Raw genomic sequence first — 22,538 nt, 5'->3', positions numbered from 1 at the left:
ATTGAACATCTCCAACACCTAATATCTCACATGTCTGCCCATTGCCTAGCCGAACATGATCTTTAGTGGTCACATAAGAGGTAAACCACTCCTTGTTTGGAGACACATGAAGTGATGCCCCTGAGTCTATACTCCAGTCACTCAGTGCATTTCCATCAGATGCTGCAAGAAGAGTTGAGTCCATTGTATTCTTCAAGAAGTAGATGTCTCCTGACACTAGACTGTCATCTTCTGCAACAGTGTTTGTCACATTTATTTCTTGAATCTTCACTGAGGATTTGTTCTTCTCACCATGGTCTTCAGCTTTCTCTTTGCCTTTTTCTGCTTTCCATTCTCTGCAGTCTCTTTTCATGTGACCCTTCTTGCCACAATGGTAGCATTCTATGTCACTCTTGCCTTTAGCACTGCGGGACTTACGAGACTGATTCCTCTTTCCACCTTTGTACTTTTCTTTGGTCCTTCCCCTGACAACTAAGGCTGTTCCTTTGCCTTTGTCCATTGTCTTTCTATTGGTTTCTTCAGTAAGCAGAATTCCTTCTACACCTGCTGTGTTCAAACCATCTGGAGGTGCAGAATTACTCAAAGCTGTGCGAAAAGTGTCCCAACTTTCCGGCAATGTGATCAACAAGAACATAGCTCTAACAGGTTCATCAAACTTGACACCTTGAGCTGACAACTGACTGTAGATTGTGTTGAATTCATTCAGATGATTGGACATAGGTGTCCCTTCTTTCATCTTCAAGTCAACAAGCTTCTTAAGCCAGTATACCTGTGAAGCTGCACTCTGCTTCTCATAAAGATCACTCAGCTTTAACCATGCTTGATAAGCCGACATCTCGTCTGCTACATTGAAGTAAATGCTTTCTGCCAAAGTCAGCATAATGGTAGAAAGTGCAATTTCATCCATTTCGCTCCATTCATCTTCGTCCATATCTTCTGGTTTTATCCCCTTGAGCTTTATAGGTTTTATCTGCTTCTTTTGTACCAACACGTGCCAAATCTGCTTCTTCCACAATGGAAAATTGGTTCCATCCAGCTTCTTGATATTGTAAAGAGCAGTGTCCTGTGATCCAGCCATAGCTACGCTTCACAGTGGTTTACTTTCCTGGGAAAAATTCGGCAGAGTTTCCCCTGTAAACTGACCTTTGAACCAATATCAACCTGTCAAATGAACCAAGAAAGCTTCAGATTCTACATAAATTTCGGTAGAGTCTCCTTTGTAAAATGGCTTTGGTGTACTCAAAAACAGACCAAAAAACAGCTCAAAAAACACTGTCTCTCTGACACTGTAAGCTGCGGGTAAACCTATCCTGCACCTGTACTGTCTCTCACTATCTTGTCACTGTCCTATAAGCATAGACTGCGACAATGCCTAAAAGGCAGTAAAGCAAAGATGCAATCCCAACTGTCTAACTCACAGTCAATACATCCTAGCTGCCTATCTAAGGGTGCTCGAGGGATCGCTCCAAGACCTGTATCACCGAAAGGATCTCAACATTCGAGAACCCCCCAGCTCAATAAAACCTCACTCGACCCTCAACAAAGGCTGCAGTAAATCTGACAGTACATAGACTTCCCACAAAGTCATACATCCACAAATTTCCCACTGTATGCTGTAACCGCTGCGGCGGTTGTTTGCTGCGTGACTCACAGCTAGCAAACCCTCAACAGACATACATCATCTCTGACAATACATCCCATGTGGAATTACCTGCAATGTCAGGATGAAATTTGGAATATCAAGCAGCAAACACAAGCTACCTGATGAACTAGTGGATGTCGCCTACAGTCTGTGTGTAGATGCGCCCGTGTCATATGTGACACGCCTCCAAGAACTGTGAGCCGTCCTTCGATGTGTAGACAGCCACAAATCAACACTCTGGGAGTGTCGATATCCTTAGCACCTGCAGTCGTAGGCCGAAAACCCCAAATTTGCAGAGTCGGATCTGCACCCGCCGAGACCACATAGTCGAAAATGGCCTGTGTAGACCTTTGTCGAAGCCGAACGGTGGCCGAGATGACCTCAGAATGAAATTCTGACAATACCGAGCCCTTTGGGCTCGCCCACGAGATTTGGGTCCGTGTCTTTGCCTGTCGAATTTCACTCCAATATGAGCTAGTGACTCTAGCCTCCTGCAGTGCTGCCCCGAGCCTCGATCTGAGCTGTGATACCAGTTGAAGGAGTACGAGCGAAAGTACGACGCGAGAGAGAGTGCGAGAAGAAGAGCACGACGATATGGTGAACTCGCTCTACTGTAATGTGTAGAGCATAGTGAGTTCTTATCAGGTTTTTACAAAAGAATATGTGTACATACCTGGCGGTCCGCCCACTTACCTGGGCGACCACATTGGGCTTTATACCCCAACATGTTCCACATTGTGTAAGGAAAGCCCTTCTCCGAAGGTCTTATGGATTGTTTCTTACCTTTTCCCCTTGTCTTTGTTACGCACGAAGCATAAAGGGAAGTTGGCATTGTGTCCTCAATGTGTAGGTATGTCCCAATGCGGGAGAACACATCTTCATTTGTGGCCTTCTTTGCGAGCTTGACCTTGTGAGGAACGGGAAATAGGTTTTCCACAATGCCATGTTCTTTGAGGGCATCCTTTAGGAGTTGGAAAATAGCCTGATAGGCTTTGGTGCTGATTCCAGCCTCATCAAAAGCTTGTTGAACGTCATCATCCCTAACCACATTTCTTAATTTACGCATAAGGTCCTTGGTGACTGCATCCTTAATGTGCTTACCTCCAGGTGATTGTAAGATAGAAATCACGTCCTGGGTATTGAGACAACTAGTGAGAAGGTTGACTCGATCATCTTGGCTTGTTCCACCGCATGCCTCTTGGATGAAGTTTCTAGTAACAATAAACATAAATGTTAGAAAATAGTGTGAAGTAAGAATGCATCATGCAAGTAAAGACCAAATCACCTTGTGGCTGTAACTCGTCGTTTGCGTGCTCCTCCCAAATGTGCAAGAGTTTCAATGGATGAATACGTGCGTTTGCGTTCCCTTGCACCAAGGGGTGTTTCTTTCAAGTGTGTGATAGTGTTGGTAAGCTTCTGGATGTGGGACTCCTTTTCTTGCATTTGTTGTTCAAGAGTTTTAACTACCCTCTCCGAAGAGGCAACACTCTCTTGTAATGCCATCGTCTTGAGGTGAAGAGCTTGACATTCGTGCATCCACATATGCATAAGGAGTAGCTAAATAGATTTTTGAGTAGATTACTTAATGGAGAGAGATAGATTTCACACACAAGAGATTATAGAGTAGAGAGAGAGAGAGAGAGAGAGAGTACACACGATATACGTGGTTCATCCAATGTGGGCTACGTCCACGGGAAAGCAGCCACTCAATGGCTTTAGCACTTCAAAAGAAGAAGTAGTTTACAAAGGGATTAAACCCTTAATGGAGCTCCCGCCTTGCTTCACTCTCACCACCTCACACTCACCTTGTTGCATCAACTTCACACTATGAAATGTGTGTAGAAATGGCCTCCTTTTATAGGCCAAAAGGGTTGCCCTCTCTTATGAGAGACAGCCATGTGTAGCCACCCTTGTGCGAATAAGTCCAAATCGGACCCTCCAATCCGCCCATGTGTGGCCGCCCTTGAGAAGACAAGTCCGCTTTTGAATTCGGCCACCGACCACCGGCCATTGACTTCCGACCACCGGCCACTGGCCATTGACTTCCGACCACCGGCCATTGGCCATTGACTACCGGCCACTGGCCAACCGACCGGTTGTTTTCCGACCACTTTTTGGCCACCGTGTGGCCATAATATTCCGGAGAAAAGGAATATTCCAGCGAAAAAAAAGTCTCGGGGGCCTCCGTCCCCGAGGCCTCTAAAGTTGCCCCTGATTCTTGTCCGTGAAAATTTTGGTTTCCAGTGAGTGATTTTCCTTCACGCACGATGGCTTCTCCTCATAATGGGGGCCTTACAAATGTGCGCTTTTACCACAGAAAATTACAAGGGTAAATCAGGCTCCATACTTAACAAAAACTATCTTCTTCAATGCCCTTGCCCCCTAAACCCCACACAACATTATCCTTAATCCCTAAAAATTAGGATTCCTTACAAGGCCCATGCAAGGTTCATATTTCTCCTAATGTGTTGCAGATGAACCCTTGCAACACCCACTCAGCACTTACACCTCATGTTTATGTGGTGTACAGGTCCTTTGAGCCCATCCTTTTGCTGCCTTCAAGAGTGGAGGTCTGCATGTAGTGTGAGTGAATGAAAGTAGGAGGGGGAGGAGGAAGAAGATCTTGTTTCATGTTGCAATGGAGGTGAGAGAAGTGGGAGGAGCTAGAAACTATGTGGTGGACAGGGGAAGAGAAGGGGGAGGAGCTTGCTTGGTGCTACAATGGAGGTGGAAGAAAGCTAGTAGAGAGAGAATGTGTGACTATAGGGTGCATGTGGTTGTTGTAGCAATGGAGAGCTTGGAAAAAGGTTTGTAGAGAGAGAAATCACTTTTTAGCTATAGAATAGGTTTGGGTAGAATTTGGAGGGTGGCAAGTGATGGTTTGAATTTTTTTGAAATTGTTTATTTTTTGGGTTTTAAGGTGCACGTTTTTACTTTTAAAGGTCAAAAAATGTTTTTTGACCATAAAATAGGTTTGGGGGGACTTTTAAGGAGGGAAAATATGAGTTTTGATTTTTTTAAAAAGATTTCAAACTTTTAGTGTATTTTTGAATTTGGACCAAAAAGCACCTCCTTACCTTCTCACTAGGTAAGAGGCCATTAGGAGGTGTAAGGCTAGTTGCTCCCTTTCTTAATGGCCTCTTACCTAGTGAGAAGGTAAGGGAGCAAGGAGGTATATACATGGCTAGTTGCTCCCTTTCTTCCTCTGTGTATCTTCTTTGTGCAGCCATGATAGCTAGGTTAGGTGCTAAACAATACCAAGTGATCTTGTCAAAGGTATAACGTCCCATGGGAATGGGCTCTGATGGAGTTGACTGATATAATAAACCAAATCTAAGAGAATTAATTACACATAGATAAAGGGCCAAAATCCCACGTGAGCTAGCTCTTTGGACCCAATAGAGTAGGTAGTAGAATTGAATCCTAGGCTCAATTTTGTACGGGTTCCTTGATCACACGCTTGAGCCAATAAGCTAGATCTTTTGGACCCAATAGATTAGGTAGTAGAGTTAAATCCCTTGTTCAAGCACATGAGGGTTTTACACAATCTAGGCAAGCCAACTACCCCAATGCCTTCATGTGCTAAGGGGCTCAAAGTCAATATCTTATTCTTGATTAGGGATGGTCACACACACACACACACACACACACACACACACACACACACACACACACACACACACACACACACACACACACACACACACACACACACACACACACACACACACACACACACACACACACACACACACACACACAAACACACACATGTCACTTTCATGTGTGGCTTACTGTTTTGAGAATGGATACTGATTGATATTTAACATGGATGGTAGGTATAAGCTAAAAAGGTTTTAAGTAGGACATGAATAACAATTGATATGTTTGTTGATACCTGCGATACGTATTCAAGGCTATAAAATATGTTGTCCTATTTTTATGGATGCAGGTAAGGACTCTATCTTTACTTATGACATTTTTGGCTTTGCTGCTGTCATCATTGTCGAACCTAGCCTCTTTCACTTTAGAATAAGTTGTTCTTGACGATCTTATATACAAAACACTAGATTGATACCTCATTCTCACTACGATGTACAAAAATGAATCAAAGACTGAGTTGTTTATGTGCTAATCATTTTCCTTTTTTAAAATCCAGATGTCTTTTGAACTGTTATGTTCTTTTGTGTATGAGTATAAGTCTAAAACAACAAGACACACGTCCTAAACACAAGGTTATCCTAGAAAATTTGGAACCCCAGGATACTGTCTTTGAAGATTGTTGTCTATAGGCTTTGATGGACCCAATGTCTATAATTCCTTGGTAGGAGGTGTTAGGTGATTTCCTTGTCTATATATCAAATTCCTACTCACACTATTGTAGTCTTTGACTCTGTTGATTTTAGGTTACAGGTTATTCCAAAATTAATTACCCTTGTGTAATTATTTGGATTCTTATGATTTCAGGAATATTTTACTCATAAATGAACTACTCTTGGATGGATGGTTCGTTTGAGGACCATCCATAGAAATGGGTTAAAGCATGGAAAGCTTCTACAATTGACTATGAATGGCATACATACTATTCTTAATTGGATAACAAAGCCTTAAAACTGGATTATAATCCTCTATGTTAACATTGTCAATTATAGCTCCAATGAGACTCATGGATTTTTTGATATGATACAGTCCTTTGGCTTCAGACTTGACGATTCTATTCTCATCAACTTGATGAGGTTGAAGGCCGATACTTAATGGGCCTACTGCAAACTAATTGAGTATGGTGCCTCGTTAGGGCAACAAAACACACACAAGTTCACACACACACACACACACACACACACACACACACACACACACACACACACACACACACACACACACACACACACACACACACACACACATGTCAATTTCATGTGTGGCTTACTAATCTGAGAATGGATACTGGCTGGTATTTAACAATACATGGATGGTAGGTATAAGTTAAAAATGTTGTAAGTAGGACATGGATAACAATTGATAGGTTTGGTGACACGTGCAATACGTATTCAAGGCTAAGAAATCTATTGTCTTGTTTATATGGATACAAGAGAGGGCTCTATCTTTAGTTAGGATCTTTTTGGCTTTGCTGCTGTCCATCACTGTCGAACCTAGCCTCTTTCACTTCAAAATAAGTTGTTCTTGACTATCTTATATACAAAACACTAGAATAATACCTCAATCTCACTATGATTTACAAAAATGAATCAAAGACTGAGTTGTTTTTGTGCTAATCATTGTCCTTTGTTTAAAGAGAGATGCCTTTTGAGATGCTATGTTCTTTTTTGTATAAGTATAAGTCTAAAATAGCAACACACACGTCCTAAACACAAGGTTCTCCTAAAAATCTAGGAAACTAGGACACTAGCTTTGAAGATTTTTGTCTATAGGCTTTGATGGACCCATTGTCTATAATTCCTTGTTAGGTTGACAGGTGTTAGGTGGTCTTTCCTTGTCTATGGATCGGATTCCTACTCATATCTATTGTAGTCTTTGAATCTGCTGGTTTTAGGTTGTAGGTTAATCCAAAATTATTTACCCTTGTGTGATTATTCTATTCTTACGATTTTAGGAATATTTTACCCATAAAAGAACTACTCTATTGGCTAACAAAGCCTTAAAACTCCAAGTGGAGTATAGTCCTCTTTGTTAACATTGTCACTTATAGCTTGAGCACACAACCTAGTGCTTGAGGGTTTTACACAATCTAGGCAAGACAACTAGCCCAATGCCTTCTCATGCTAAGTTGCACAAGGTAAATATCTTATTCTTGATTAGGGATGGTTTCACACACACACAACACACACACACACTCACTGCATCTGACTTTGATAGCCATTTCTAGTTACACTAACTCAAACTATTGGTATTGCTACCCTAACCATGTATGTAGCTAATACTCTACCCAACACACTTCTTGTAGTTGACCAAGCCTTTGACACTATTGTTGCACGATTACAAAGTAGCCTACTCTTAGCATAAGGTTCTCCACCTTGAGTATGAAATCATTGAATTGATATTTGAATTCCTTGTTGCTGGCCTACTATGCTATCTTGGTTAGCATGGCTGAATGAGTACCACTAAAAGCCTAACTCAGTGGGAGCAATCCCTTGTGGATTTAACTCACTGGGAGCAATCCCTTGTGGATTTAACCCTTAGAAAAGAAATTAGTGGGAGCAATCCCTTGAGGTGCTAACCTTAAAAGATAAAGAGTTTAAAAAACCCCCCCTTCCCTTTATGGCTCCTCCTGGATGCGAGGCTTTCCCTGTCGCCACAAATCCCCTTCCCTCCTTTCACTTAACAGGTTCCACGAGTGGTGGTTCCCTTTTTGATGATGTTGGTGGCTTGGCGAGGCATGTAGCCATATTTTTCATAATTACTCCTCCTCTTTAGGGTCCTCTCATGATCCCGATGGGATTGCGCGCAGTGGAGAGCTTGCATGGTGTGGCCATACCTGGCATATTTTTGGGTGACTAATGCTGACATACTTCTTTGCTGACACATACCCTTCCACTGCCCCTATATTAAGGTGAGGGGCTCTTCTCCCTTCACTTAGACTTGGGTTTTTATCTTTATTTTTCCTTTTAGCATATAGGAAAATCAGTTATGATTTTGGTTTTGGGCATTAGGTTTTTTATATACTGTCCCTTGCTACATTAAAAATGACTTGATATGGTCCACTTGGTTGTACTGGTTAAAAAAGGGGGAAAGAGAGAATATGAAGGCATTGGAACTATGCTTGGATTTCTCCTACCACTTTGGAGATTGTTTTGGGATTATTTCTACTCATAGGTTCTATATTTTACTCAAAATCTCAGTTTTAGATAATCTCTTGCTCTGTATTGGAAGATTGGATGGGGATTTTTTTGAAAAATGATTTTAGCTACAAGTTTTGATTTACAAAACCATAAGAAAGTGATTTATTGCCTTTTGGAAATATGGGTGGTTACTAGGTTTGAATGTTTGGAAAACTTTCTTACCTCTGGGGTGATTTCTCGGAGGGTTCATCATTCAGTACACCCGTTATAACATGCGTTCATGGGGTATTAAAAAAACCCCTCTTTAAACATGTTTGAATAAATAAAATGACCCCTTATTTTAGGAATTGAAATTTGATATGAAAACCCCTTATTTTAATGTATCTCTGTTAAATTGCCTAAAAATTTTGCATCTTAAAACCCCTCCTTTTGAACTCACGTTATACATTAACATGATTACATAGTGCACCCCCCGAGGGTGATTTGCCTCTTAATAGATAAACTCTGATATTTTTCTCCTGCTCTTGTTCACTTGGTAATCTAGTTCTGAGGAGTTGTGGTTTTACTGGAAATACATACATACATCTCACAGATAATACCATGATTATCTTTTGTTATCTGGCTTAATCTTTCTACTGAGATGGGTGAAATACCGGACACTGGTTTTGTATTCTGGTCACAAAAATCCTCAGGTCAAATCTGACCTACAGCCTATTGCTTGGATGACTGGCTTAGATCTGGTTTTTGTTAACCATATTAATACATATACATATTCCACTACAGCTAGTTCTTGGTGGTGGTGCTGCCATAAAATATATGAAAACCTTATACATATTTTGGATTAGTTATCGATCTGGTTTTGGTACTTAAACATATAGGTACCGATCTGGTTTTTTGGTGCTTTACTACCTGATATGGTATTGTGATATGGAGGAGACTATTTGCTTTGACTAAACAAAAAATATGACCTTCAAATTGCTTGGATGTTTGGCTTAGATATGGTCCTTTTTTAACCATGTTCATATATACATATTCCACTACATCTAGTTCTTGGTGGTGGTGTTGCCCTAAAATATATGTATATCGTATATATACATACATGTTTTGGTTTTTTATGCTTTTCTACCTAAGATTTGGCATATCCTATGATTCTGATTGACATATGGTTACTAACCAGGTTTTGATGCTTTTAATACCTGAACATATTATGATGATTGTGATATGATGGAGTCTGTTTATCTGCAAAAAAACTAACCTTCAGCCTGTTGCTAAATACTGCATTAATATTTGGCTTCGGATTCTTGGATGATTGGCTCAATTCTTGGATGACTAGCTTAAATTTGGTTCTTAGATGATAGGATGTTCCTTGAAGTAATTATAAAATGATATTTTAAAATTTGGTTCATGACAGCTGTCTGTCAAGCTTGCTAAAATAGCATTAATCTGACCCTGATCTTGATCTCTCTTTTCATTGTTACTAGGATGTAACACTACTAGAATGTAAGACTTGGATCCATATAACATAATTGTAGTAACAATAGAAAGCATTGCTAATAACGTTGAAGCTATAATTACATACTCAGGTTTTAATTATGGAAGATTTTCTGATAGGTTGGTACACTTTGATACTATACAAGATTGTTCTAAAAGATATAGCATTTGGTACTACTTTGAGAATGAAATTCTAAATGGGGATTAAGGAAGGTACCGAGGTTTTTTATAAAGAAATACTTGCAAAAGTATGTATACACTACTTTGAATTAGAAAATCCTTGCTTGGACATTATAGTTTTGGAAAAAAAAGGGGTTGAAGTACTTAAGTATTTTTGTGTATCTATATTTAAGGACAATAGCTAGTCTAATATATCTATATTTAAGGACAATAGCTAGTTTAATAATTTTTAAGTTGAAGATGGATAACAACTGATAGGTTCTTTGAAGCCTACCATACGTAGCCAAGTCTAACATATCTGTTGTCTTGACTATACGGATGCAAGTGAGAATTATATCTTGGCTTAAAAAGGTTTAGCGATTGCAGTCCACTTTGAAAACACTTGATGATTCAACTAGAATAGTTTGATACCTTTGTATAAACTCATTTGGAATGTTACCTCATTCTTATTATGCTGTACAGTTATGAATCTAAGACTGAGTTGTTTTTGTACAAATCTTTGCCTAGACATCTTTAGCCAATGTCTTTTGAACATCTTGTTCCTTGGTGTGTATTTATAAAATTAAAATAGCTACACACACACACACACACACACACTGCCACTCTGCTAGTGACTACTTTATCCTTTGATTTATCTTGATGAGGTTGCTATTTGTGTACTAGCCAAGTGGGTTTTTTAATTTTCTTAAAGCATTTAAGCCTAATACATCTTCAATTGCATGCATTAAACCCGAGTACCCCTTCTTGAATTATGGGAACCTCCTATTCCTCTTCATGTGTGTACAGAGGGAGCTAGGTGGGAAACTCCCCTACCATCATTGTAAGAGGCTACTTAAGGTTGGTGTAATATTTATTCCCCCTTCTACTATCTCTTATCTTGATTTCTATCCCCTCAACATGATTTGTGCTTGCTCCGGTTAAGGGTTGTGCAATGCAAGGACTTATTGGCCCTTCCCCTTGCAGACCTTTTACCTATGATCAGCCATAGTGCTCTCCCTCCTTTTTCTTTTTGACTTTTTCATTTATGGATTTATTTTCCCCCCTATGAGGTGCCCATTGGCTCTCCCTCCTAAGGTATGATCTGCAAGATTCCTTCATTATGTGCGTCGATTCTCACTTTCACTAACCTTGTCACCATTTATGTATTTGTAAAACATTCTTACCTTCATACTTGCCAATTGGATCCTAGCCCCATTCTTTGTAGGACCATACATGCCTTGGTTGGTATCACTTAAATCTCTGTATCTTGCTTATAACTAGGCACTCTTTTGTAGGGCTTTTGACTCTAGAAATAGCCTTCAAGAAAATAGACAGCTAGCATCCCATACACAGGGCCTAATTCTATATAAAGGTGAGGGACTCTAAGCCCTCACTTTTTCTTGGTTTACTGTTTCCCTCCCTCACTTAGCCTTTGAGTTCTTTGTTTTACATGATAATGAGAGTGAGAGAATGAGAGATAGAGAAGGTCCACTATGTTTCTTTGATAAGGACTAATTATATTGGGCACCTTTTCCTCTCCTAGCCACATGAGTTGATGGAGTATCCTTTTTCCTCATAGGTTTTTTCTCTACAATATAAATAGTTGGATGTTAGTTGGTTTCAACTTATGGTTCTGATGACTCCATGCTAATAACAATCAAATCTGCCTACTTGATAAACCTACTAACAATTTAGTCTCTATATAGACTTTGTAATTCTTACTTTACTTTGAAATTGGGTCATTACTACAGTAAACTACTTTTCGAATTTGAATTGGGAAATTTTATAAAGTTTTTGACTAGTTTTGAACCCATGATGTTTGACAAATTATGAGAAGTAAGCATGCTTTTAGCGCACTAAGCTAATGTCTTCCAACCTTCTTTTGATGAATGTTGGTATGCAAGCTAAAAAGTGTTTTCTTCTATTGATGTTACTCTACCTAGGTCTTTTGTTACTTTTAAACCTTTTATGGATGGATGTTGTTATGCAGGCTAAAAAGTGTTTTTTTCTACTTATGCTACTCTACCTAGGTCTTTTGTTACTTTTGGAAATGTCCTACAACTCAAATTTCTCTTATATTTTGTGGGTGGTACTCAAACAATTGATCTAAGCTGCCTTTCACATGTGTATATGAAAAAATATATGAATAATATGATTTTATACGATGTATACCCATGTTATACATGTATATCCATATAAAATAGATTTTGATTGAACAATATTTAGATCAAAAAATATTTCAATAAAAAAAATTTATTTTGCAACTACTATAAAACAAGTGACCGTATGGCTTGAAGGTTCATTGTTAGCATACACCACTACACCTACTTGGGAAGTAGAAGGTGAGCTATAATAAAAAATAAGCAAAAATATAATAAACCAATTCATCTTTAAGAAAAATCTTGTAATGGAAATGGTCTATGAACTTTGAGAATAGCGAAATTAGGAGAATTAGAGTGAGCATTTTTGTGAGACTAATTTGAGAACATAGAGGGTGAACTTAATTAGCAATAGCAACATAACCATAGTACTTAACTTGGCATGAAAAATACATTTGCAAGAGAGAGAGTTTAGAGAACTTGACAACAGTTTGAGAACCAGATTTATGTGGATCCGGTCCCCCCTCCAATAGTCTTTTGTATTATAGATTCTCCCATCAAGAGAGACTTGGTACAATACAATCTTTGTGTTCTTTTGACCTAGGTGATGCAATAAGGATGGAAAGATTCATGCATCATGAGCATAACATAGACTTTGTAAAACGAATTCACCATCCCTCGTGTCAGTCCCAAGGCCTCAAACACCTTCAAAGGTGGAGAGAGCTAGCGGGGAATGAGGGTAGGGAAGAGGAAGAAGAAACATTCATATGAGAAAGAAGTAGATCCTCACTTAGGATCACTCTTCTTGCTTAGCATACATAATAGCATAGTAATGAAGATGGAGAAGATGACAAGCTTAAGCATTGGAGCATGGCTCTTGGTTGTATTTGCATTCCATAGCCAAGAGTGATAGCGAGGCTCTCAATTTCTCTACAAGCTTGGAGAAGGAGATGGAGCTCTCGCACTTTGCAACTCACACAATGAGAGAGAGAGAGAGAGAGAGAGAGAGAGAGAGAGAGAGAGAGAGAGAGTATACCCCCCAAGCTAGCCCCCTCCTTACTTTGGTCGATCCCCTCTTCTAGCACTATCTTGTACTTGATTGGACCTCCTTATGCCTGGCCAATCAAATGCTTAGTGCATATCAAGAAACAAGGGTAGCCTTGGGACTAGTGTCCCCATTTCCCCTTTGAGAGAGAGGACTTGATAAATGCATAAACAATTCATTAAATTAATTAAATTATCATTGAAATCCTTGGGAGGCCAACCAATGCTCTTTAGGCATACCATGAGGGCAACATGAAGAGGAGCTTAACAAGTGTCCTAGATGATTTATTTGTACCAAGCTTGCCTTGTGTGAGGGTGTGTGTGCTCTCTCTCTCTCTCTAGCTCCTACAAAGAGGGCTCACCCCCCCCCCCCCCCCCCCCCCCCTTGTGTAGGAATATGGATTGAATTTTTGATTACCTTTACCCCTTAAGCACCTTAGTCATTAAGTACCTCAAGCACCTTAGTCAGCAAGCATGACAAGCACCTCAAGCACCTTAGTTAGCAAGCATGACAAGCACCTCAAGCACCATAGTCAGCAAGCACGACAAGCACCTCAAGCTTGGACTAGGTTCCCACCTCAAGCACAGTCCTAGCTTGCCTAAGGTCAAAGTACTTTTAACACTAACCTTTGGAGGTCTTTAATGAAGCTAATCCTAAGGTCTTTAAGCTCCATTATCTAGCCTTGCTCTTTGATAGACCATCTCTCATTTGGATCCCTTTACCATTGGCCCCGTGTTGAGATAGGTTTGTAAGCACATGTCTATATTCTAACCCTTGTGCTTGTTTATTCTCCCACATTAAATGATTATTTTAGTATGATAAAATCATTTGGTTTGGTTAGTTTTTTTTGACATTACCTCTCTCTTGAAATCATAGTTGTCCTTGACTATGAGTAGAAGAGATGAAGCCTTTAGTCATTATTCAATGTTTTTTAGCAGGAAGAGGATCTCTTTTTACCCTACGACATCATTCCCAAATGGATGACTAATCCATTTGGTGCTTGCGAGATGTACTAGCTTCCTCAAGTATGTTTGTTCTTTAGTTCATTTCATTCTCCCAAGTAGAGTGACACATGCTACTTGGTGTTTGAGAGACTTCATCATCACAATAATGATTCTAAGTATGCATACTACTTAAGTTTGTGCACATTAAAAAAAGAATTAGTCTTATAAGACAAAAACATTGGTCATTGAAAAGAAACACATAAATTTGCTTACTCTAATGTAGCATTGTAAGGTTCATATTATCCTTAAGCTATATTCCTTGCATCCATCTAGCATCTTCAAAAGGATAATATTTGAGTTTAATAAGATACCGTTGGATAATCTTACCATGTCGTGGTACCTTGTCATCATGCCGAAGGATAGCTTTGGGTTGTAGCACCTCTTCTTGGTCTTTGATTTTGGGAGGGTCTTCAATAGTTGGTTCACTTGGGCGGCTCTCCTTTGTAGGGCTTATGTAGGCTCACATGAAAAGCATTGTGTATGAGAAAATGGTTGTGAAGCTTGAGTTGATAAGCCATCTCATTGATTGGCTTCAAGATTTGAAAATGACCATAGTAGGGGCCCCCAATCTTAGAAAAATAAAAATTCTTTCAAAACATTTCAAATGCATAAGTGAACGGTAAGTATAGGAAACAAAAAGCTCCATGAAAATGAAAAGTCATAGGAAATGAAAATCCCATTAAAATGGAAAGTCAAAAGATATTTCATCTCCATATAAAAGAAGTGGCCGAGTGCTTTCCTTCTCCATTACCTTTCTTTTAGCATTTCCTTCTCTTTATTATTTCCTTGCACTATGTAGATAGTGTCTCCTTGGGCCATGTAAGGTCATGAAATCATATCAATAGGACTCCTCTATGTAGGTTTAGTGTGATCCCACCGTTTGTAGGTGGGATTACACAAATCTAGGTCTTTTGAATTTTTTGGAATCTTTGAGTTTTGAATCTATTAATTTTTTTGAAGCCATTAGAAATACATTAATTATCTTTTTGCTAGTTTAGCAATAATTTTGATGGCCCAAGAATGAAGGGAGATGTTCTTCGCTATGTGAAGCAATGTCTCTCCTGCCAACGGATTCAAGCTGAAAGAATCAAATTGATTTTTACCCGTCGTGTGTCTCAATCGAGCCTTGGGAAACTTAAGTAAGACCCAATAATTTTCTTTAAACATTAAGGACCTTTTGTGCTTGTCAGGACAACTTTTTGCCTTTGTTGAGAGATGGATACAGCCTTCTTAATCGTTTGAAAAGATTCTTGTAGGTCATGGATATACTCGGAAAAACGAATATCTTCCCATGTACTTTAAGTAGCAAGGGACTTTTAGGTCTTCCCACTATGATTTCGAAATATGCTTTTCTCATAGAAGTATGGATAATATTATTGTACACACACTGTACAAGGGGTAAGTACTTTTGCCAGTGTGAGCATTAATCTATTTCTGTAACATAAGTCTTTAGTAGATTGAGTATCGTAAGATTGGCTATCTCACTTTGGCCATTCGTTTGTGGGTGATAAGCTAAAGAGAAATTCAATCTTGTACCTAAATTTTCAAAGATACCTTTCCAAAAATTACTTTTCTCCCTCATTTCTATTTGATACGATGGATGTTGGCAATCCATGGTGTTTGAAAATCTAAGATATGAAAAGAGTTGCCATTTGGTGTTCCTTAATAGTCTTTTTGACAGGAATAAAGTGTGCTTGTTTTCTAAACCTATCAACTATTGTCCATATCCACACATTCACATGGATAGACTTGGGTAATCCAAACATAAAATCCATGGATATACTCTCCCATGGTGAGTTAGGGATTGACAATGGCTGGAGTAATCTAGGTTGCTTCCCCCTATCATACTTAGTCTTTTGTCATACCACACATTTTGAAACATACTCTTGTACGTCCACTTTCATGCCAATAGAAGTAAGTCTCTACTCCTCAAAGAGTAGGTTGAATGCCTCTATGCCCCACATAGGGAGGAGCATGGGATTCATACATAACTTTCTCACGAAGGGAGTGGGTAACACATAGACTATTGCCATGGAGAAGATAACCATCCTGCAAGGTGAATGGTTCCTCTTTCTTTCCCAAATCAAGGGCTGAAATTATGTATTTAAAGTCAAGGTCAATAGCATACTCATCTTTCATAGAAGCTAGATCATTGTAAGTTTCTATAGACACTGCATTAACTTTTGGTTGTCGTGAAAGTGCATCGGCCACTTGATTGTGCATATCAGCAATGTGAGAAATATGAAAATAAAATTGCAAAAGAAAAATTTCCCACCTCATTTTTTTTTCAAAAAGCTTGGTTTGCGTCATGAAGTACTTGAGACTTTGGTGGTTGGTTCACAAAATAAATGGAGTCCCCAACAGATAGTGCTCCCATGTGTCTAGGTCATGTAGAATAGCTAAAAGCTCTTTTTTGTATATTCCCAAGACTCATTCGTCGGCATTGAGCCTTCGGCTCTCATATGCTATGGCATGTCCTTCTTGAAGCAAGACTGCTCCAAGGCAATCACCACTAGCATCACATTGGGCCTCAAATGGTTTTGAGAGATCCGATAGCATAAGGACTGGTTGGGAGGTAAGCTTCTCTTTGAGCTTTTCAAAACCATTTTTCTCCATAGCAATCCCTGAATACTTAATGTTCTTCTTTGTTAAGTCATGTAATGGTCCTCCTATTTGAGAGAACTTTGCTATGAAGCGTCTATAGTATGCACACATACGAATAAAGCTTCTTAGTTCATGTAGATTCCTTGGATTAGGCCATGCTTTTATTAACTCCAACTTTGATGGGTCCATACGGATACCATCTTGAGAGACAATATGACCTGAGTATTGAATCTCTTGAAGGAAAAATTTACTTTTCTTTTGATTTATAAAAATCTTGTTCTCCCTCAATGCTTGAAAAATCACCTGGAGATGTTGCTTGTGTTTCTCCAAGGACTTGGAGTAGATGATGATATCATCAAAGAACACTCCAGTGAATTTGCAGTAGAGTCTAAAGATTTTCTCCATTAAAAGATTGAATGTGGATGGTGCATTAGTCAAGCCAAAAGACGTGACTAGATATTCATAAAGACCAAATGTTGTACGAAACGCTGTCTTCAAGATATCTTCATTCACTATCCTTATTTGATGATAGCCACTTTTAAGGTCAATCCTACTAAAGTAGGTAGAGCCTTGTAGCTTATCAAACAGATATTCTACTCGAGGTACGAGATTATCTATTTTTTATAGTGATATGATTTAGTGCTCGATAGTCCACACACATGCAGTATGTACTATCTTTCTTTTGCACTAAAAGGACTGGAGAACAAAAGGGAGAGGAGCTAGGCCTCACCATCGATTTGTCTACCAATTCTTGTACTTGCCTCATGATCTCCTCTTATTGAACTTGGGAAACTCAATAAGGAGGCTTGTTAGGCGGTGAGCTTTTTGGTAGGATCTCAATTCGATGGTCATCATCCCCTTGTTTTGGAGGTAAGTCCATAGGGATATCATCGATGAACACATCTTGGAATTATTTTAGAAAATTAGACAAGTATAACTCTTCTTGATTCCTACCATTTACATTTTGATGAAATATTAGGACCTTTTAGGGACTCTTTGACAAAAATCATGTACGCAGAAACTGAGCTTTTCGTTGATTTGTCAAAAGCAGAAGAATTTACAAGTATTATAGTACGACTAAACTCACTAGCATATATATACATGCTCTTTTGTCTGTAGGTGAAGTAGATTATCATTTCATGGAACTTCATGTTGACAACCATGTGGTTGAACCATGATGCCCCTAGGATAACATCCTCATGTTGGAGAGGAGAGATGAAAATTTCTTCTTTGTCAACGTAGCCTTGGACATGAAGCCTCAACTAAAGTGCGTGAGTGGTGGGAGCGTGTGTGAGTGTGTGCAACAATGGAGAAGAAAGGAGAAGAGGAGACCTCGTGTTTGCAGGGGCTAAAACTCACTCTCTACATGTGAGCCCCCTTATTCTATCATGTACATAATGAATAAGTATAGTGGGCGGGCACCTGGCCTAACCAGCCACATGGGGCTTTACCCCAAAAACCTCCCACGTAAAGGCCATTGCAATGTGGTCGTGAGAGAGAAAAGAAAACCGTACAAAACCTCAGTCAACGCCCACTGGCTCATTGAATCTATGTGCATCCAGCTCTAATCATAGAGAAAGTATAGAGCAATCGACACCATACTCCTCACCAAAGCCGCATACATCCTGCAGGTATCTCACCATATGCTGCAAAGTACCCCTATGCTCAAGGACAACATCAGTCACTGCATGACTAACTACTCCCACTGCAAATGCACCTACTGCAAATGCAATCTCGGGTCTCGAGATTAGTATCTTGTACATGAGACTCCCGAATGCTGATGCAATCCTAGCAATATCTGCCAATTTGACCATCTCAGTCAAATCTAGCTCAAAACTCCACCCATGGTAATCACCCTGACACTCGAACTCCAATCCTTGGAATCCATCCTCGTGTCCATCGCATGTCACATGCACACCAAGAGCATCTGTCTGTCTTGAACCTTGTGTGGTAAGAGAAATTTCTAGCTCTAACTCACACACATCAGCCTCTGTCATATCCATGAATGACTGAATCACGGTTGAATACTCAACACTCAAGCCATCCATATCCGTCATTGTATCCACAAATGACATGCCCTGCTGCACAACTGTCTGTACAACTGGCTCAACATGCTCACAAACTAGAGCATCATGAAATCTATCTGCAAAGGAGACATGCCCTGTCTCTTTGCATGGTTGCGTACTCACGAAGACTATACCATCTCGTGCGTGACATACTCGCATTGCATGAATCATGCTAACACTAGCACCTCTCTCTATGACTAGCTGTCCATGATGCAATCTGAAACTGTGCTCCTCCAGCACTACCTGGCATCCGTTGTCTCGTAACTGACTCACAGAAATTAAGCTTTGCATCAAACCTGGCACATGGCGTACATCTCACAACACGTATGATGCAACACTCATAAACAATAGTCTGACACCTCCTGAACAACCTATGTCATGCCCTGAATCATCAGCTAGACACACATGTCCAAGCATACCACTAGCATATGTGCTACACCACTCACGACTCGGCGTGACATGAAATCTAGCATTCACATCTAGTATCCAATGCGAAGGTAATGTGTAGTCAAAAACCGACATAAGAAAGTCAAGAGTAAACATGGAAGCAAAGGTGACATCTCTGTCATGCATAGCCACATACGCTACATCTGCTCCCACATCATCCAAAGTGATAGCATCCCTCTTGTGTTGTCTCTTGTGCTGTCTCATCCATAAAAAACAACGCCTATGTACATGACCTTTATGAACACAATGCCAACACACAACATCTCTATGTCTGCAAGATCATCCTTTGACTGTAGACATCTCTCTAGACTCATTTGTGCCAAAAGCATTGCCCAATCTTTGCCATAACTCTCTAGCTGTACATGCATCTAACCAATGCAATAGACAGACTCACCAAGGTGTAACATGATCGTCGAACGTGAAAGCTCATCCAAGTCCTCCTACTCAAAGTCAGTCATAGACTTTAGCCTAGCATCCATGCCCTATAATGGAAACACTTGGCCCAACCGAGTCAATGCATCATACATACCTGCTTTCCAATGCTCAAAATTTGAACCATCAAACTTTGTATGGTAAAGCACAAACCCTGACAATGATGTACATGCCAAATCCATGGCAATAACCTGTGACAAGACCAAGCATAAATCATTCAACTGACAATAGCCAAAGCCTGGCTAACTCATACACCAAGTACTGTCAAAATACAACATAAGTTGGCATAAGCTGTCTAAGAGAAGTGTCAACAAATATGGCGATCAATGTAGCGAACAAGTGAGCAATACAGCTCAAATGATGCCATAAAACCTGCTCTAACCTGAGAGCACTATGTTTAATCTAAGAGAAGTGTCAACAAATATGGCGATCAATGTAACAAACAAGTGAGAAAAACGCTCAAATGATGCCAAAAAACGTGCTCTAATCCAAGAGCACTATGTGGTAATCAATGAAACTATCATCAACAATCTCCCTCCTGAAGAGATTACCACATGTATGTCAAATGACATAATCTGGTGAGCAAACACTCTCACAATGCGATGCCAAAATACTATGGCAAAGCAACGACTGAGTGCCAAATGCAATCAAAACATGATTGCAAGCCATGCGCATAAACAAATAAACTCACAAGAAAAATCATGCAAAGTTTCGGCAGTATTTGGCTATCTAACCATAATAACCATACATGCCATAAACATGCTCAAAATCATGAGCAAATCATGTGCAAAATCCGCACTCAAGCATACATGAGTTGGCCCAAAGTCTCAACTCTGTAAACTTGGAAAACAATCCTGTAATCCAAAACACAAAGTGGATCAAGCGTACTCTATAAGCGAGGCATATACTAGCATAAACTTGTATGCAAACCAACCAAAATATGGCACAAATTGATGCTCAAAATAGCTGAAAATCAGCCCACATATGCCATTGCAAGGCAAAGAATACCATCTGCTGAAAAGTGCACATCATGTGCATCCACATGGCAATGTAAACGAGCATCAAGCATGTATCAAAAAGCATCCAAATCAGCTAAAAATTCAGGTCACAACCATGCTAAAAATGCTTGCCAATCTCTCTTCAAATCTGGGTACCACACTCTTGAAATATGCTTAATCGCACAAGTCAATGCATATAACCTATGACGAATCCACTCTCGAATCCTGAGAGTCCACAAGAATGCATACATCCACAAAGTGTCCTCAATGTATGCACATAAATGTGTTGAGAATCTCAACCCACACTGTCTTCACTGAGAGAAAAGCATCAATGCACAAAAAAAGAGAATGACAAAGCTCAATCCGAGCTCTCCGAATGTAGCAAATCACCACAATATGCATACATAATCTTCAACTTTCCGAATACCCTGCAGCCTACGAGTCAGCCCATATCTCCCAATCCATTCAGAATTTGCAAAAACTTCCTTCTGCAAAGTTGTAGACCACGCAAAAACAATTGAGGAAATTGGGAATGGACCTGAAGTGTGCTATTTTTATAGGTCGAAATAGATCTGTAAAAATATGCACTTGTGTACCCTAGACGTGTAGGCAGTCTGAGTGACGTATCTCAAAATTGATGAAGATTTTGAGAAAACTTCCTTTTGCAAAGTTGAAGACAATCACGGGAATCAGCTTGAATGAAGATGTTTTGGTAGGCCAAAACAAATCTACAAAAACATGCTACAGCTTTTGTTGCTTCTCTGCCTGCTTCCCCACTGAGCTCCAATGGTGCTCCCAATCCCTGAGCTCTGATACCAGTCGAAGTGCGTGAGCAGGAGCGTGTGTGAGTGTGTGCATCAATGGAGAAGAGATGAGCAGAGGAGACCTTGTGTTTGCAGGGTCTAAAAATCACTCTCTACATGTGAGCCCCCTTGTTCTATTATGTACATAATGAATAAGTATAGTGGGCGGGCACCTGGCCTAACCGGCCACATGGGGCTTTACCCCAACATCAACTTCTCAATCAAGGGAGTAATGCAAGCTTGATTTCCCTTGAAATATGTATTGGCAGTTACAATATCTCCCATCTCAAAAGCTTGAATGCCCAACTTGGTGGCCAACTCCATTGATATGAAGTTGTGAGTAGAGCCAGGGTCAAACAAGATGAAGGCATCATGCTCCCTTACCTTTTCCCAAGCAGAGGAGAGAGGTAACCCTTTGCAATGAGCATCCTCTCTTAGAGCTTCAATAGTGGAAGCTCTAGGAGTCTCATTGCGGGCATTTCTCTTGGGGCAAGAATGGTAGCCATGTCCTTGCTTTCCACACTTAAAAACATTTGTGGTCCTTGCGAAAAGCTTCAAGCTCTTTAGGAGAGAATTTATTTTCACCTTTATAAAGTCCATTCTCCTTGGACTGATTGTTGTTGTTGTTGTTGTTAGAATTGCCTTGGGAAGAATTCTGGGAAATGGTTTTCTTCTTTGCATCATGTTTTTCTTTGCTTTCCATGGGCTTGACATTCCTTCTATCCCCTTGTTGGAGATTGATGCGTGAAGCAACCATAGTGTGATGGATTTACTTTGGTGATAGAACTAGGCCATTGGGAGTTGACGTACTTGGCCATGTCTTTAGGTAATCCCACATAGAATTGTTACTTTTTTTGGCAAGGTCTATCTTTTGAAAGACAGTAGCCTTAAGATGTAAATCCCAAAACTTGTCCACATATTTGTGTATAGACTCATGGGAGAAAAGCT

Source organism: Adiantum capillus-veneris, chromosome 23, assembly GCF_014529385.1.
Source record: "Adiantum capillus-veneris isolate H3 chromosome 23, ASM1452938v2, whole genome shotgun sequence".
NCBI lineage: Eukaryota > Viridiplantae > Streptophyta > Polypodiopsida > Polypodiales > Pteridaceae > Adiantum > Adiantum capillus-veneris.
Note: the sequence above shows the minus strand (reverse complement) of the source record.